The sequence below is a fragment of the Pyrus communis genome, chromosome 5, assembly GCF_041283825.1.
Source record: "Pyrus communis isolate YQ-2024b chromosome 5, ASM4128382v1, whole genome shotgun sequence".
NCBI lineage: Eukaryota > Viridiplantae > Streptophyta > Magnoliopsida > Rosales > Rosaceae > Pyrus > Pyrus communis.
The window spans coordinates 33,718,713-33,733,404 of record NC_142569.1 but is presented as its reverse complement, the minus strand read 5'-3'; the positions used below and the strand labels follow the sequence as shown (position 1 = coordinate 33,733,404).

The 14,692-nt window shown below is 36.7% G+C and overlaps 1 long non-coding RNA gene across 1 annotated transcript; it reads right to left on the bottom strand.

The window, feature by feature from the left end:
• Positions 1–1,462: 1,462 nt before the first annotated feature.
• On the bottom strand, positions 1,463–2,779 carry LOC148697195 (uncharacterized). Its single transcript, XR_015963178.1, has 2 exons — positions 2,345–2,779; positions 1,463–2,208 (listed from the first exon to the last, which is right to left on the bottom strand). It is a non-coding gene; the product is annotated as an uncharacterized LOC148697195 (long non-coding RNA).
• Positions 2,780–14,692: the final 11,913 nt, after the last annotated feature.

Below are 14,692 nucleotides of genomic sequence, written 5' to 3'. Positions count from 1 at the left end.
TCACAAAATTTTCATTTCTTCTTTCAACATATATTAAAATAGTGACATATTCATTCCAATTCAATCTTCTACTTCTGTTGCCCCCAAAAAACATACAAGCTCCGCGTGAGGATATCGAAATTTGTATTCTAGATAACAAAGTATTTCTTCATATATTTAATGCTAATTGAATAATTGTAGATCATTCTGGCTCCATTATTCAAATACTAACGTGATCATTTTCATAACCTACCGACACTGAAACTTGCATTGCAAATTCAAACATCGGTCAAAAGTGAAAAGCCAGCAGGGACCCCTCTTTGCATTAAGTTTTAACCAAACCACTTTGAATCTTCCTCCACCACAATCCAAAGTAAAATGTAACAGTCACAACTTTTGACCCTAGGGACTTTACTTTGAGAATCACCAGTTCTATGAGTGCAACTTGTACGAACAGGATTCACAATTGTATAAACACAATTGTATAAATCGGATTCATCGTTGTTGTAACACTTTAATTTGATAATATATTATTATGTGAAGAAAATTTATACGTTATAAGGTATTACAACACAAGAACGCGAGATGAAAGTGAACTCACTCTCAAGTCCTACTGTTCTGTTGTTCAAAGGTTTTAGTCTCACATCTCTCCCAGTGCGGCAGTTTGAATTTAATGCAAGATGTGATATGGCTTAACCACTTATAACTTTTATGAATTAGTTGGTCAACTTATCCTACCCCCCTCCAAAATCGCAGTCCAAATTAGACTTTAATAGATAGACGTTGGTAGTGTTATTTACACGTTTTTTTTTATCTCTTACACATTCTTATTAATTTCTTTTTATTAATCTTCTTAATTTATTCAATTCGATGATCAAAAATTAAAAATGATGTGTGAAAAGTAAAAACAAATGTGCAGATAGCATCACTTTATTTATTTTCATGCTTGGTGTTTCGTAGGTGACTCTTTTTTGGGTTACAGACTTGGTCTACTTTAATAAATAAGATATATAACAAAATTTAAAATTAAATTAATTAACAAAAATAAAAGTCAAATTAAAAGTGGATTATTCTCCCCTTGTGTTTGAAAAAAATGTTGGAAATAATAAACTAAGAAATGTGAGTCTTAGGTTCTTTCATCACCAAGTGAGACTTCTTGTTTGAAAACTCATCCTCCTCCCCTCTTTTTCCTCATCACCTCGCCAGCTGCACCAACTAAAAGCAAAAACACAGAAGAGAGAGAGAGATGATGATGGAAAGGCATGGAGCAAAACTAAATAAAAGGAAGAGATGATGACATGTCAGCCTATAATATTTAACAGGATCACGCACGTCATCATCACTCACTCACTTCTTGTCAAAATATTTTGAGTTCGCGTTCACTCAATCTCTAGTACTGCATTACTGTTACTAGCTGGCTAGCTATGTGATCACATCAAAAACTTACGGAAGGGACAATTTCATCTGATTGGATTGAATATAATTACAAAACATATAACTTCACTTCCATTACATGTGAAAATTACATGCAGAATTCAATTATATTAAAAAGAAAAGAGGATTAATTCCACAGAAATAGCAGAAAATATGAATTAATGTTTTGATTTTCTTTTTCCCCTTTACAAAATTCCCATAAACATTAACTTGCCAAGCTATTTTATGCTTGCTTCTCATAAAATTAGACTGCATAAACAAAAGTAAAACAAAAACTGTGAATATATATTCATCAACCCCATCTGCATTACCCATCACCAATATTAGTTCTCTGAGTTGAAGAAGATTTATGAGCAGCAGCAGCTACATCTACCTTTTTTCTGTAGAAATATATCTCTATGTCTTCAAGGTGACAGCTGCGAGGAACTTTGTAAACCAATTGCATTGTGCTTCCTGGAAGGACCAGACGGTGGGATAGGCCTTGCTTTTGGTAAGAACGCAAAAAAGCTGCTGTCATGCAGTTTCTGATGACCGGATCTGCTGCTAGGCTTCATTACCTTGAACACTTGACTGCTCCGATGAAGCACTCTAGAGCTTTGAGTGTGGCCTACCAGAAAGATGAGCAGCAATACCGCTACTACAACCAACAGATCATGTTTCTTTCCCATTTCACCAAACAAGTGAAATGAAAAAGCCTAGCTATATAGGAAGAAATACAAGAAGGAAGAGCAAATCGAGAAAGAGAGATGGGGCCGCGGAGGAAGGGAGGGAGGGGGTGTTTTGCTGTCGCCAAGCCTGAAAAGTGCAAGGAAGTGAGAGATTAGTAATAATGGTGGCACAAACTACAAAGACTGATTACTTGTACTTTATAGATATTCATAATACTGGGTATAATATTGAGTATGTAACTGAAGTGGTTGAGAGCGTTTACTTTTGCATGCACATGAGATTTTGTGACTCTCTCCAAATGTAAATAAGTAAGAAATTAAGGAACAAGCTTTGTAGTTTTACGAATAGCTTTTGGCGTATGAATGAATGATTATGACATGAAATGGTATATAACTGAATCAGTTGATAACATATATATACTTCTGCATGCACTCCGAGATTTTTTGTTCAGTTCGCCCCTCCCCGAATATAAATAAATAAGAACGGAAGAAGCTAAGAATTTTGGTGAATGGCTTTGGGGTATGTATGAAATGGAGGCACACATACAAAACAATGAGGAAGGGAATGTGGAAACACTAGGAAATAAATGCAGGAACTGAGTCATGTGCCTTTGGATGGAGATGTTGGCTCTGTACATGAATTTGTGTGTGACTAAGCAAGGTGCAAAATCAAACAAGGGTAACATGTAGTAATAGTGTTTGAACCTTTTTTCTTTTAAGATTACTTGAACGGATCTTTAGGAGGTGTGTTTCTGAGTCATCACCAAAGGTTTGATGGAACAAAAAGGCCTAATTAAGGGATATATGGTGAGAAAGTTTAATGGAAAGATATTTGGTAGTGAAAAATGGGAGGGTGTGGGATGGTTAGGTAAATGTGTGGGTCTCTATCACAGTTAATGGCCGGCTAACAGTTCTCATGTGTATATCTTGCACAAATTGAAAAACTTGTCCCTAGTTCAAGCATTAAAGTAGAGTCTATGTATCTTTTCAACATATGATGTCACAAGTTGCGTTCCTAAATTCAGTAAGGCTTTCACTTTAGGTACATATCAAATTTTGTGATAATATGGGGTATGATATATCAATTATCAAATTGTTATGCTAATTAATCTAATAAATGGATTTCATTTGTAGTAGGAGAAGCAAGTTCTAGTTATGTTATGGTCAATCGTTCATAGAACGATGTGTTTCCAGAGAAACAATGCTAATCATTCCATGTTCGTAAAGGAGAAAAGAGGAACGAGGAACTCTCAACGAAAAAAGTGCTCTCTGAACCGAACATGAAAGTAGTTTTTCATTAAACTTTAAATCAATGATTTTATCACGATTTGAAAGAAATTACAAATGACCACTCTTCCATAGGTTTGTTTATAAAACATTAGAAGTTGAGAGAAACTCTAATTTTTTTTATATATACGATGAATAACACATATCAAATTAAAGCTCTAAAAATGATTTAAAGAGTCTAAGGAAACCCTTGCAACAGAAAAACAAAACAAGAATTTACAAAAAATTTGAAAAATAATCTTCAGATTTTAAAGTGTTTTTAACCTACTAAACTTATTAAATCGCCAAAATCATCATTTTTTTGCAACAATGTAGTAAGTTGGTCGTCTTTCAACCAAAAATGGAAGATGTTAAAATATCAAAAATCACTATTTACCGTAGAAATGCGATTCACAAAATTAAGAATTAGCTTTTTTTTGCTATGTTTTTTCGGTCTTATGTCACATAGGTGATATTTGGCCATTAATGCCCATAGAGTTCATTTTCTATCAACTGTCAGGCGCGAACGACTAAACTTAACGATACACACAAACAGAGACCATTCTAGATTGTATAATTGGTTTCTGTCCCTCCATTCTTGGAGGGTGGGGAGTGGTGATGCAAATGCTGGTTATTTTATGTTGGATATAAATCCAGTTGGCCGCCCATTGGGACTCACCTTCATCGCTTTCGGGATTTTGGACAAATGCAGACAGGGTCTCATGTTATGTTCTTCAAAAAACAAAAAACAGAATGAATGAACTGGTCCCACTTGTGGTGTATAATGAGAGATTTTTTGGTATGTCGAGTACTTGACCCGGCATATCAAATGTTATAAGATAAATAGTTAAATATTTAAAAAAAAATATCAACAAATTTATTATAATATTTAATGTATTGAGTCGTACTTTTGGTGCACTAAACAATTTCTCATGTAAGAATAAGATGTTGGGACTTGGGAGAGAGATGGACTGATGGAAAGCCGAATCCGTGTGTAATCTGATCTCAAACCTACGAGTTTTATTAAAGGGAGGTCTCTATGTCCATGTAGACGAGGACAAGCTGATGCAGTGAGGAAACAGTAGAGTGATGGGAAATATGTCGATCAATTGACATGTAACCTTTTTATCTTTAACTAGCATTTTCTCCCATTTTTTTTCATCCTCTTTCGTCCATTTCTCTTATATTTTTTATTTTGTTTTTTTGTTTTTATAAAAAATTAATATAAGATGTTGACGTGATTTAACCATAACCGTTCAAATAAAAAGGAATGGAAGAGGAGGAAAAAGAAAGAAAGAAGAGAATCCTACTTCTTTTATCTTGTCCCAACAGTCATCAATTTCTAATATATAGAAAACTTGTGTGGAGAATGGATATAATCACATGGTTAGGTTTCTTCACAAGTATCCGTTTACCTATGGCATATAGTATAGAAGATCTAAAATATAAATGCTATTTAGTTGTTATCACTTTCTTTATTTTGTTATCATAAGTTAAAAAAAGTTAACTCATTATGAGTTTAAGCCTAACTCTCTCTCTTAATGTATATGATGTTATTTTTTATTTTTTTAAAATAATAATAATAAGGTTAAGGAATACTAACAGTGCTTTTCCTCCAGACTTCTCTTTTGTTTTGCAAGCAGAGGCTACAACATTGAAAAGGGCTTTCATCCATTGGGCAGTTTGAATGCGTTATCCTAAAATTGACATTGAAGGTGATTGGAAGATCTTGGTAAAACAAATCAGAAAGATACTCAAGTTTCTTGACAAATTTCATATATTGTAAAGAACATTCGGCACCTACTGCATCAAACTCCTAAGTATACTATAAATTACTAGCCTTCATGCACGCACATAGGCGTGCAAAAGACATTTTTTGAATCACGACGTGCTACGCGCGACTTATACGATTTAAATGTATTTATATGCGTGAATTGACAAAAGAAAAGTTAAATATTTGAAGTAAATGAATAATCTTATATCATGCTAGAACAAACTCCTCATAAACCAATTAAAACAGCTAAATATACATAATAAAATCAATTTTTATAGAATTTACATTAAAAATAGAGAAAATAATATTTAATAAATAACTGATTGAATCACATTATTGCCAACCCATTGTGAGACTAAACCCACCCACCTCCCCCTTTAGTGTAGATAATATCGTATGTTAAAATTTTTTAAAAAAGCTTATTATATTAACACCCACAAATTGTTGAATAAACCCCACATACTTAATACTCCCCACATTTGCTTTTTCACTTAAAAATTATCTTAATACACCCCACATACTTCCCTATAATACCCCCACACTCTTAATATACACCTTATATTTTCTACATACACCTCACATTTTCTATACACCCCACATTTCTCAAATCTTATAACATTTATTTTTAATTTTCAAGGACTGAATGTAAACATTTGAACGTTTAGTTTGTTGAATGATTTCAAATTACGTTCAACTTCATTTGCTGTCTTAACTCGTAATTCCAAGTTGCGTTCATCAAGAGAGGACTTCAAACTTTCAACACGAGCCCATGCCTTGCATTCTGAATCTCCAGATTCCAAGACATCCCTGTGAATAGAGAAGAACCACATGCTATGAACATATTACATTTGCACTACGAAACCAACACATGACAAGAAAACGAGCTGTTTATGTATAATCACATTAATTTTCGGAACTCAATTAATACAGTTGAGTTATAACACTATTGAATTAAAGACAACACTATGCAAGTGAACAAGAACATGAGATCTCAAAAATTCAGTTGTAAATAATTAAGTAAAACCGCTGTTGCACACTTTACAAAATTTGTGTTGATTTAGTTAATAAAACAGAAACGATTTAATACCAGAAAATAGAAGCACACTTCAAAAAGCCTTTCATACACTGAGAAGATGGTTCAAGTGTCATTCTTTGCACAATATGCAAAGTTGAAGTTGTGCAACTAAATAACCAAAAACCAGTAAATGCGCCTCACCTTGAATCAGTCAACTCATTTCTATACAGTTCCAAGACTAGATTTAACTCTGAGTCACTTTCCTTTAAATCTTGGACCTACACCAATAAATGAGGGAAATGAAAAATTGCTCTAAACAAATCACATGAGAGCGAAAAAGTACAGAGCAAATTTTTAATCTGAGAGCCACTGATATTTAATAATATACGAACATATGCAACTCAATTTCATGCGTGTGGCTGTCAAACATTCAATTGAAATAGATTCCTGTAGTTGCTACCCTTTTTCTCAAGGGTGGCCACATAAAATGTTGTCTTTCTTAACCGATAAACTTTTCTTTTTGGGATGAAAAGGTGGGGTTTCCCAGATAAATGCTGTCATTCAAATATTGAAGAACTAGGTCTCCATCTTTCTAATACAAATAACATAAAAGAACCAACAAATTTGATGGGGATTGGCACCAAATGATTCCATTAGACTTTCAAAATTACCTTCTCTTAATACATGTGGAAGGTACATCGATTTCGTATTTCATTCGTCAAAATTAATTTTTCTCAATCAACATGTATGTAGTTTCATTGGTCAGGGTTTCGCTTAGTAATGGAGAATGTGAGGGATTTTGATAGTTGAAGAGAAATAATACGCTAAAAGTGATTTGGGGTGTATTTAGAAATTTTTTATTCTTTTTAAACATAATAAGGTCAAAATTGTCATTGCATAGTGGGGTAAATAAGTTATTTAATATTAAATTTTAATGTGGGGTGCATTCAACATTTTGTAGGATGCTAATATAAAAAGCCAAAAAAAAATCATTTGACAACTAATTTAATCACATTATTATCCGCGTGCAAAAAACCTTTTTTATAACCAGCATTACACGCCTTTTAAGATGTTTTGAACGTGTTTAAAAACAGAGAAAATAATATTTAATAAACAACTGATTGAATCATATTATTTCTACTTGCTAGCCCATTTGAGGCTAAGCCCACCGTTTTTCCCCTTAATGTAGATAATATCATTTGTTAAATAAAAAAAAAATCATTTGACAACTAATTTAATCACATTATTATCTGCGAGCGAAATATTTTTTTTATTTTTTATAACTGACATTATACATCTCTTAAGATGTTTTGAACGTGTTTAAAATAGAGAAAATAAAAATTAATAAACAACTTATTGAATCATTTATTGCTAGCCCATTGTGAGACTAAGCTGACACACCCCGATTCGGGATGTCCACTAGGACTCTGAATCGACCTGTGTTGGCCGACACCTCGAAGGTGATGAAGCCATAAAGTGTATTGATGTTTAAGATGTGAATAAATTTAAACCTATAAGTACCTAAGTACAAAGAGTGCGCGGTGAGCAGGTATGAACTCACTTCACACATGATGACAGAGCATAAGTACAGTATAGTAAAATAGGGTGAGAATTATACCATCGATGGTAATCGTCTACCCCAAGATTTACCGATAATCCTCGTTGGTACGAAAACTCTGCTACTAGAATCTGGAACGGTTAAAAACAAGGGTGAGTGGGCCTGAAAATAAAATGTTAATAAAAACCTTTTGAAAGCGTTATAACTCCTCGCCGTAAAACCCGTATAGTTTCCAGAAAATAATATTACGTAGGTACGAAAAATGAATGCACAGATGCAGTAAAAATAGAAGCATGCCATGCCACAATATCTCAGCAATAATAAATGTAAACCAGGTGTGAGATCAGTCTAAACTAACATGCTAGTCAGAGTCACTTTAATGTGACTTGTACGACTGGACCTATTGCTCATCAGTCTATGCTAGCACACGAGTGGAAGTCGCCTAGTGTGACATGTACGACAGGCTGGGTGTAAATATATACGCTTTAGTGCCATGATCACGTGAAAGTTAGTGTTATGCGCGGGTCACCTACGAGTCAGAGTCGCCTAATGCGACATGTACGACAGGTTAGCACCTAACTTGGATCCAAGGTGAGCGTGCGGTGCGGGAGGTGAACAATCACGTGAAGGCTCTGCCCTGACTCGGGGCGGGAGCACTAACACCGAGGTGTAGCAATGATGAGCTTTAAATGAATATATGCATGCTCATATAATTCAACCATTTCAATCGCATAATAACTCACCTGAACTTACCTGCGCCTCCGGAGGATCATTTGGCATAACCACAAATCTTATCACAATGCAATATTTAAATATAACACATTTAAATCATGGCATGCTATGCATAATCAATTTAAAACCTTTTTGGAAAACCGTAAGGTGTATATATACACTATAAAAAGGAAAAAAGCCCACTCACCTGAGGTCCGCACTACAACTCTCTAACACGAATATGAAGGCGTCATGAACGATCAGCTCCTAAACAATTATCAAATCATGTCTCAGAATTCTTATCAATAGAACACGTAATTTACATATCCTATTCGGGAAGATCCATACGTTGGATTTCCAATCCATAAGTTTTTGATATCCTTAAATATTATGTACTACAATGTATCAAAGTTTGGTGACAATCCAATGGTGGGATTGTCGATTGCTATAATAATCAAATGATGGACCTTAATGGAGCTAGGTTCAAATGACGGAAATTCGTCAATCAGACTTCATGTACGAAATTGAAGAATCAAATTTAGCCTAGAAAGGTCAGGGGATGCCTCGACCCAAGTGCCGCCGCCACGCACCACCATATACGGCGGTCAGCCGCCCCGACTCATTGGAAAAATAAACTATTTCTAAAAAATGTCAAACTTCACAAATGAAGATCTCAATGAGTAGAGCAAATTTTATACTTGTGACCAAGTCCAATTTGGCTGGGAAAAGCTTCAATTTAGCTCGAACTCGCCAGAAATCCTAAGGTGGGTGTTCTTCGATTCTCCTTCCTCGGTGTTCCAACGCCCTACCACTGGTTGGGTCTTGTTCCTGGATCCAAGGAAAGTTGATTAAGGGTAATGGTGGGTGGTGTAACTCGCCGGAATGAAGAAATCATCATCGAGCACCTTTGCTGCTCGGGTGGAGTTCTACATGAAAAAAGACCTAAAATCCTTCGATCTTGGGCGGAAATGGTAGAGGAGAGGTTATGAAAGAGGCTTCAGATGATGGATGGGTGTAGTTGGCCTGAAAAAATGGTGGAGGTGACCAGAATCACTCCGGTTCGAACTAGGTTTCTACATAGGTGTACAGGTCGAAGGGAAAGTTGGGAGCTTTCTTTCTTTTTCCTGATTGGTCCCTCTTTCCTCCCTAATTTTTGATTGGTCCATTACTCTTTTAATTTGATTGGTCCCTAACAACACATACCTGATTGGGCTGAAACCAAGCCTCTAATTGGTTCTCATTCCATTAATTCAAAACCTATAGTTTAGTAGAACGATTTCAAACGTCCGTAACTATATCGTTATAATCCAGGCTCGCAAACGGTTTTTGCCTATACGCTCGTGGCAATGATTACTACGTAAACACTCCAAACGAATGATTCATACGTCTCTCTAAACAATGGCCAACAGAAGTCAAAATCTTTGCCTCTAGGACATTTTCATCAATTCACGCTTTTAAAATTTATAAAACGTAATATTAGGGACGGGTTGTCACATAAGCCTACCCCCTTCCCCTTAGTGTAGATCATATCATTTGTTAAAAAATAATAAAAAAAAACAATCATTTGACAACTAATTTAATCACATTATTATCTGCGTGCGAATGACCTTTTTTTATAATTGACATTACATACCTCTTAAATGTTTTGAATGTGTTTAAAAATAGAGAAATTGAATCACATTATTGCTAGCCTATTACGATGTACTCATTAAAAAAAAACAAAAAATTAATTATTAAAAAAATACTTTTAAAATGATGAAAATACATCTGACTTATTTGATGCATTATTTTGGGATGCCTTTGAAGTTTTTTGTCTTGGGGGCATTTTGTTGAAGCTTGATGACACCAAAATCACTATTCACCTTTCCATTAGCTTTATATATAAGATATATTTTGAGAGGCTAACATGGCAGCATATGGTTTTGCTATGTTAGGACACAACTGTAGTCAATCTTGTAATAGTTCATAAGGTAAGGCCATCTTTAACCGAGGGCTGGCCAGATGACTCGTTTTAACCCTTTGGCCCTCCAAGATATTAACATTTTAATGAACAGTACATGACTATATTTGCCTCCATCTCCAACCGAGGGCCAAAGGGCCATAGAGTCATAGGGCCAAACATAATTTATTATTTAAAACCTACAACTTAAATTCAAATCCAATTGCTAAGTGACGTTAGTATGACGTTAGCTAGCCGTTGAATTTGAATTTTTTTTTTTGCTGTAAATAGTGACACACCCCGACCGAGATCAGGGCGTGCTGGCCGTCACCCGAAGGTGACGTAACCATGTGCGCGTGCGGAAGCTAATAAGAAGGTAATATAAAAGTACGAATAAATAAAAACCTAATAGCATACAAAGTACTAGTGTATGTGAGACACAATTCAGAGTAAGTCTACAACAATCCAAAAGGAAAGATACGACATATTTACACCTGAAGGTGACCCTACAATGGTGAGTGTCTGTCAGAAATGCCGGGACGCCCTCTGGGATAAACCACCGAACTTGCTAGACCACTAGAACCTGGAGGGGCGCAAAAACAAAAGCGTGAGTGGGCAAAAACAAAGCTCTTTGAAAACCCTTTAGCAAAATACATTCTAACCCCTCGCCGTAAAACCTGTATACTTCCCAGAAAATGAACATATATACGTATGTATAGATATGTCAATCATGCTCCATGATATGCCATTCATGCTCACAATATGCCATTCATGCTTGAGAATATGCCACAACAGAATCTCATAATCAAATATAAATGCTCAAGCATAATTCACATCAATAACATATAATCTGGCAGCCGGGAGTCACCTAACGTGACCTGTACGGCTGCATATAGAGCTCCAAACTCAACTCAATATCTGAATCTGCACACGAGTCGGAACCACCTAACGTGGTCTGTACGACAAGACTGGGTGTAATATATATACGCTCTAGTGCTACGATCACGTGAAGACTATGCGAATAATCGCGGTCACCTACGAGTCGGAACCACCTAATGTGGTCTGTACGACAAGGCTTGCACCTAACTTGGATCCAAGACGAGCGTGTGGTGCGGGTGAACATCACGTGAAGGACTATGCCCTGGCCCTGGGCGGGAACACTAACACCGGGGTGCAGATTATGAGCTCTCTAAACATCTCAAACTACCATTGCATAACAACATAAATACCACTTACCTGGCACTTACCTGTGCGTCCACAGCACCAAATACACATTTATAACTGTATGCCGTTACTAATGCATGTAATGATGCATAAGTATTAATAATAAAATGTATGGCATAAAACAATAACCTTTTCTATTTAATTTCTGGGAATTAATATGTATATAGGTATGTACGGAAAACAAAAGCCCACTCACTGGTAATTAGAAGGGTCGTAGCCCCCCTGCCTCGAGTGTGTACGCTCGTCTTCGGAAAACGAATCACCTATACGCAACAAAGTTACGAAAATATTAATTTAAAAGCACCTAAGCAACTTCTCGTAATAACTTCTCATACATTGCTCAAATTGGACAAATGAATATACCAATGTGATCTACACAACCTCAGGATCACACCCATATTTTTAAAATAATTTTTGGACCACGCACGCGCCCCCACGCGCCTGAACATGCACGGCCCTACGCGCCCCCCACGCGCAGCCACGTGCACTGCACACTGACGGCGTCAACTGACGCCGTCAGGAATATTCCGTTAACCTGACGGAATATTCCCTAACTGACGCCGTCACTGCCGTTAGGAATATTCCGTTAAACTTAACGGAATATTCCCCTTCCTTCTCCGGCCAATCTCCGTCGCCGGCGCCGTCGCCGGAAAACTGGGAAATTTTCAAACTAAGTTTTCTCCTTCGTTTTTCAACCATTCTTCACGATTCAAAAGCCAAAATGAAGCTTAGGACTAGTAGAACAACGTTAGACTAGTTTTAAGGCCTAAAAATTACTAGATCATACCTGTCCACAACTTCAAAGTTCGGCCAACTTCGAACCTAGCCTTCCCAACGTCCAAACTCGTCCAACGAACTACTCCCAAGCTCCTGGGAACCTCACAAACACAACTACAAGCTTAGAATCTCCTAAAACAAGCTAAATTAGGTTTGCATGAACAGTGTTCAAATTCGGCCATGGTGATATCGACGTGAAAACGTCAAAGTTCTTACCTGGAAATGGCACCACTGGACTTCTCTCAGCCTCACGAGCACGGTGGTGGTCTTGGTTTCTTGATTGGTGGAGATTTGAGTTGGTTTGTGTGTATGGCCGTGTATAGAGGAAGAAGAAGAAGATGGACTCGGGGAGAGAGAGAGAGAGACAGAGTGAGACAAAGAGTGAGGGAATGAGGGAGGGAATCCCGGGAGAAAAGAGAGTGTAGGAGTGTGTGTGTGTGGTCCTACACACCACACAACACAAAACTACACGTAAACGAATAGATTAGGGGTAAAATTGTAATTTTCCATGTACGTTTCGGGACGGGCTGTTACAAATAGGGTGGATATTGGGCTATAATTCACACAACTTTCAATTCAAGTTTGCAATGAATTCCATTTTTGGATCCTCTTCGGATTCCAACTGGGGGTCCTTATCCAATTCCAAATTGGAAGAAAAATGGGCGTAAATGAGACGAGAAGACGAGGAGTCTGATGAAGAAGTTCAAGTAAGGCACAGTAAACAAAAGAGAGCAGCAACCGTGGCTACGGCCATGGTGTGTCAGCCAACTGAGGAACGACCTCAATGGGGTGGCTCTGTTGCTGGTCGCTATTACAAACCATGAAACATAGCAATAACGCATGCCAATCTGATGAACAACTACTTCAACCCTAAGTCGGTGTACACAGAAGAGGATTTCAGACGTCGCTTCTGGATGAGGCGTCATGTCTTCGAGCGTTTACTTCGTGATGTCCATCAGGTTAATCTATACTTTCGACAGAAGTGGGACAGAGCAGGCCATCCTGGTTTTTCACCTTATCAGAATGTTACTATTGCACTCTAAATTATGGCCTATGGCTCCCCAGCTGATTCGATGGATGCAACCCATGGTATGTCTAAGTCTACATGCCTTGATACTCTTGAACAATTCTGTGACACAATTGTTCGGGTTTACAAAGATGAGTACCTCCGTGAGCCAAATCAAAAAGATCTGAATCGGCTCATTCGCAAAGCTGAAGATCGTGGGTTTCCGGGCATGATAGGGTCATTAGACTGCATGCATTGGGATTGGAAGAATTGTCCCACTGGATGGCAATGAGGCTTCTGCGGAAGGTCAAGAAAGCCAACTATTGTGTTAAAGGCGGTTGCCTCATATGACACATAGATCTGGTATGCTTTCTTTGGAGTCCCTGGATTCCAAAATGACATTACAGTTTTTAGGCGTTCACCCCTCTTCAATCGCCTGATGGAAGGTAAAGCACCTCAACTTGACTACTACATCAACGACCGTCAATACAATATGGGGTATTACTTGGCAGATAACATCTACCCAAAGTGGGCGACACTTGTCCAAGCAATTCCAAATCCTACGAATGACGCGGAAAAATTGTTTACCTTACACCAAGAGGCACACCAGAAAGATGTTGAAAGAACTTTCGGTATTTTACAAGCACGGTGGAAGATCATTAGTGAACCGGCAAGATGGTGGAGTTGAGAAAATTTGGACTCCATCATGATGTCTTTCATCATATTACACAATATGATAGTGGAGGATGAGCGATGGGTATATTGATGGAGAGTCCGATGACGACCAAGAAGATCCAAATAGGTCAAGAAGGGCTCGTGCAAAAATATATGATGGGCCTAATTTGCTTTTCAATCCAAGAACTGGTAGTATCTCTATAAATGAGTACATAAGGCGCTATAGAATGATACGTTCCCGTGCCACAACCAAGTACCTACAACAGGATCTTGTTGCACATCTTTGGGCCAAAAGAAACATGGAGTCGGCGTTGAAGTTTTATGTTATTAAATGTTTTTAAAAATGTTGTTTAAGTTTCATATTGTTAAATGTTTTTTTTTATGTTGTATAATTTTTATGTTGGTTAATGTTATTTAATGTTATTTCATATTTTTAATGTTATTTCATGTTACTTAATTTAATTTAATGTTGTATAATGGCTTAGGAAGATATAGGAAAAAAAATAGAATTTAAAAAAAAAAAATGAAACAAATTTTGTAAAATAGAAGTTATAGGAAGTTATAGAAAAAAAATAGAAGTTATAGGAAAAAAAATTTGTAAAAAAAAAAAAAACTGTAAAAAAATAAAATAAAAAATAACAGCTAGCTGACGTCAACCAGCCGTTG